Raw genomic sequence first — 5,007 nt, forward strand, 5'->3', positions numbered from 1 at the left:
TTCCTATCTTCTCAAGTGTCTTAAACAGGAATTGGTGTTGGATGTTGTTGAATGCTTTTTCTGCATCTATCATTATCATGTGCTTCTTATAATTCTTCATATCAATGTGGTGTTATACTAATGGTCTTTAGTATGTTGAACCATCGCTTCATCCCTGGTATGAATCCCACTTGGTTATGGTGAATTATTTGTTTTATATACTTTTGTATTCTATTGGTCAGTATTTTCTTAAGGATTTTTGCATCGATGTTCATTAGGGATATTGGAATGTAATTCTCAATTCTTGTGGGGTCCTTGCCCAGTTTTGGTATCAGTTATACTAACTTCATAGAGGGAGTTTGGGAATTTGACGTCGTCGTCTGTGTTCTGGAAGAGTTTGTGTAGGATTGGTGTCAGTTCTTCCCTGAATGCTTGGTAGAATTCTCTTGCGAAGCCATCTAGTCCAGGGGATTTTTTGGTTGGTAATCCCTTGATAACCTTGTCTATTTCTTCTATTGCTATGGGTCTATTGAGAGTCTTGACATCCTTTGGGGACAGTCTTGGGAGGGATTGTTTTTCCAAGAATTTGTCCATGTCCTCCAAGTTGTTGAATTCATTGGAGTACAGTCCTTTGTGGTACTGTGTAATTATCCTTTTGATTTCATTATGGTCTCTTGTAATGTCCCCTCTTTCATCCCTCATTCTTGGTATTGAAATTTGTTCCCCCACCTTTCTTTGGTTAGGTTTGCCAGTGGTCTGTTGATTCTGTGTATGCTTTCAAAGAACCAACTTTTAGCAACATTAATTTTTTCCCCATAGTTTTCTTATTTTCCCTCTCCTGAATTTCAGCCCAGATTTTTATTATTTCTTTTCTTTTGCTGTTAGTGGGATTGTCCTGCTGACTCTGCTCTAGTTGTAAATTTTGTGGCAACATATCAATCATTAGTCTCTCTTCCTTTTTCAGGTGTGCATGTATTGCTGTGTAACCTCGTCTGATAAGTGTCTTTGCTGTGTCCATACGTTTTGGTAAGTTGTGTTCTCATTCTCGTTGGTTTCTAGAAATTTCCTAATTTCATCTCTGATCTGTGCCAGTACACACCTTTTGCAGTAGAGAGTTATTCATCCTCCAATTGTTTGCTCTTTATTTCTTATTTATTTATTTTTTGATTTCCAGCCTATGGCACAGTGGTCAGAGAGAGAGGTCTGTATGATATCAATGTGCTTAAATTTATGTATATTCGCCTTATGCCCGAACATGTAGTCTATCTTCGAATATGTGTCATGTGGGCTTCAAAAAAATGTGATTTTTTTTTTTATTTGGATGAAAAGCTCTGTAAAAATCTATCAGGTCAAATTATCTAATTGTAGTGTAGATCTCTAGCCTCCTTATTGAGTTTCTTTCCCTGTGGTCTGTCTTTCTCAGAGAGCTGTGTATTGAAGTCACCTACTATAGTTGTTGAAGCTGTGATTTAGATTTTCATCTTTTGGAGTGTTTGGTTGATGTATTCAGCGGGTCTCGTTGGGGGAATATATGTTTACAATGCTTAGTTGTTCTTTGTCTTCTTGAGCATTATATAGTGTCCCTCCTTATCTCTTTTTATGGTTTGCACTTTGAGGTCAATTCTATATGAGATTAGGATTGCAACCCCTGCTTTTATTGCATTGCTGCTTTTACTGCATTGCTTGGTATCCCTTTCTCCAGCCTTTGATTCTCAGCCTATTTTTGTCTGTAGCCTTGAGATGTGTCTCATGTAGGCAGCAGATTGATGGATTGTGTTTTCTAAGTCAGACTGCTAGTCTCAGTCTTTTTGTGCCGGAGTTCAGTCTATTTATATTCAGGATTATTATTTTCAGCTGTGGACTCTTTAATATCATCTTATACCTTTTGTGTTGGGTGTTTTCCTACCTTACTTTCTTATTAGTGTGTGGTGTGTGTGTGTGTGTGTATCATGCTTAACTTCTTTCCATCCTTAAGCCAGTGTTGTCTTGGGGTCTGTTTTCTCTTTTTTGACCTCTGGGTGAGGTTGTTCTAGATATACATGCAGAGCCAATAATCACGAAAACAAGGCAGAACAAACCAAAATAACAATAGAAAACCAAAAAAACATAACAACAAGAGCAAAAATGACCCAAAAAAGCCTACAAATGGCTCCGGGTCTATTGTTGACCTTTAGGAGTGTTTTCTGGTCACGTCTGATGGGATGCCATGCCCTGGCCCCCAAACCTATTTTTAGTATTTCCTGGGGACTTAATTACTTTGTTCCCCTTGCTGCTCTGCTGTAAGCCCTTAGCATTTCACCCTGTTATGGTGGGATCAGATCGGGCACAATTCCTGCACTGTGCCATTAGTGTTGTCCCTCATAGTGATATGGGTCCATGAGTGATGATTTGTCTAATGGTGGGGTCAGGCCTATGCATTGGCTGCTCTGAGCAGGAATATCGTCCCCAGGGTTTGGTGGGCCAGGATGTGTTACAGTCTTTCTCCTTCCCTCTTCGTTTGATCCACGGGGTTTTCATTGGCTTATTTTTCCACTAGTAAGTCCATCACCAAGCCTTTGTTCATTGTGTGAAAGCAATGCTGAAACCTGATTTATTCATAGCAACACACCCAGTCTCCACTGGTGGCTGTTCTTGAGGTGTATCGACTGGGACACAAATCCGAGTAACCTGCATGGGAAGTAAAAATGCTCCCAACATCTCAACATGCCTGCTAGATGGTGTTCCATCCACTGCTGCTAAAAACCTACAAGTGTATATTCATAGCTCGTATACAGTACAGACACAGGCCATCCCAATGGGGAATCCCTGCTTTTAAAGCGGTCGTTTGCTAAAATGCTGCTTATCTCAATTATGAAATCCCAAACCAAACTCACTGCTATCCAGGTTTCAGATACTGTCAGTCTAAATTTAGAGGGGCAGTCTCAACGTTTTGCTGCTGAGAAACTATTGGATTTGAACTGTCTAACTTTAGGATAGCAGTCCCAGCATTTAACCCACTTCCCCACCAGTGCTCCTTTGCAACTCACTGTTGTTAGGTGCTACTGAGTCATTTCCAACTTATGGCCACCCTGTGAACAATAGAGCAAAACACTATCTGGTCCTGCCCCATCCTCACAGTTCTTGCGTGTAAGCCAATTGATGCAGCCGCTGTGTTGAGCCATCTTGTCGAAGCTTTCCTCATTTTCAGTGCTCCTCTACCACGCATGACGTCCTTCTCCAGGAACTGGTCTCTCCTGACGACATGTCCAACGTACAAGAGCCATCTCACCATACTTATTTCTAAGGCGCATTCTGGATCGGCTTATCTTCCAAGACAAATGTTTGCCCTGTTGGTAGTCCATGGTACCCTCAATATTGCACCTCACTAGTGAACTGAAATCAGTGTGCTGCAATCACACAAAAAAAGGTTTCTTATGAATCTAAGCTGCCATCACACATATGGTGCCACATTACTGTTATTTAAATACCACCATACTGTTTTCATGAGCTTTACACAGCAGTTTAGATGCCCAGCCAACAAGTTCTACACAGATGGTTGAGTAACATTGCTTTCATTCGTTTCCTACCCACTCCTAGCATTGTCTTCGAAAGTAGTTGATCACTCACTCTTATGAGTGGATTTTTTCCTTTAACAAATAGAAATAACTTATTTAGAAGGCCAGTAGTCTGAATTCAGAATGTTGGTTCTGGGGGAAGGCTTTCTCTGTTGGCTCTGGGGGAAGGTCCACCTCTCCTTTCAACAGCTGTGGACCTATTGCTCCCAGGAGAACGCTGTGTCTTGACATCAGTCTTTTCCTGGGTCATGGAGGTTCTCATAGCAGGGACCCTGGAGCTCAAGCATGTATTTCATGCCTGGCAATTCTCGGTAGTACTGCGGTCAGTTTGTTTTCCCCTTAATCAAGTGATCTGTGTTTGCTGGACTAATCTCTCTTTTTTTTCCCTATTAGTTCAAGTGATCTGTTTGCTTGAGTAGTCTGTTTTCTCATTAAGCAAGTGATCTGTGTTTACTTGATTAATCTCTGTTTCTCCCATTAAGCAAGTCACCTGTTTGCTTGATTAATCTGTTTTCTCCAATTAATCAAGTGATGTGTTTGCTTGATTAATCTCCCTTTTTCCTTAAACTTTTTATTGTGCATTAGGTGGGGAGTTTACATTTTGGGGGAGTAGAAAGCCCTGTCTTTCACCCTTGGAGGGGCTGATTTCACAGTGCTGCCCTTAGGTTTAGCAGCCCAATACTTAACCCCCATGCTCCTGTGGTGTTTTTGTTCCAGGCAATCAGTTTTGTATTCACACTTAACCTATGTATGAAACATCTCAGTAGCTTACACTTCACCCTGCCCTCTTTTGTTTTCCGTTCTCCATCAGTGGCAATGAGTTTGGTTTTTCTTGTGGTGTACAAACTTCTTATCAGTCCTCTAGTCTCTCAAAGGAGATGGATTTAACACACAACCTAATTTGCTTATTTAGCTAAATGATGTCCTTAAGGGTGAGTTTAAAGCATAGAAAGCATCTCAGGGCAAAATTCTTAGAGTTGGCCACAGAGGTCCATTTGAGGTTCCATTCCACATTTTTCTCCCATCACACCGGAGTCCTGTCATTTTTGTCCCTCCACAAAGTAATGGATAGAGGTAGTTGGGCACCATGTAGTTCTGGTCTTAAGCTAGATGAGGCTGACGTTCATGTAGACCTGGGATGGGCAAACCTTGGCTCAAGAGTCCTATGCGGCTACATGTGGCTCTGAAGGAAAAGTGAAAAAAATTTAAAGGATATTATTCAGCTAATGATGATTTCACTTGCTTGTAAAAATATATTTGTGGTTCTCAACTAATTTTTAAGTTGTTGTGAGGGACAAGATTGGCTCTCGCATCTCAAAAGTATGCTGATCCCTGATGTAGACGGTCCTGTTAACTGATTTTTTTCTGTAAGTCCACAGTTTCCTTCTTTGGTGTTTGTTCCAGTTGAGGAAAGACCAATCTCTGTGTCTTAGATGCTTACTCTCAGACACAGCTCAACAAAGTAGGGTGGACA

The sequence above is a fragment of the Echinops telfairi genome, unplaced genomic scaffold (genome assembly GCF_000313985.2).
Source record: "Echinops telfairi isolate 266 unplaced genomic scaffold, ASM31398v2 ScPeMD7_29;HRSCAF=101, whole genome shotgun sequence".
In the NCBI taxonomy this organism is placed as follows: domain Eukaryota; kingdom Metazoa; phylum Chordata; class Mammalia; order Afrosoricida; family Tenrecidae; genus Echinops; species Echinops telfairi.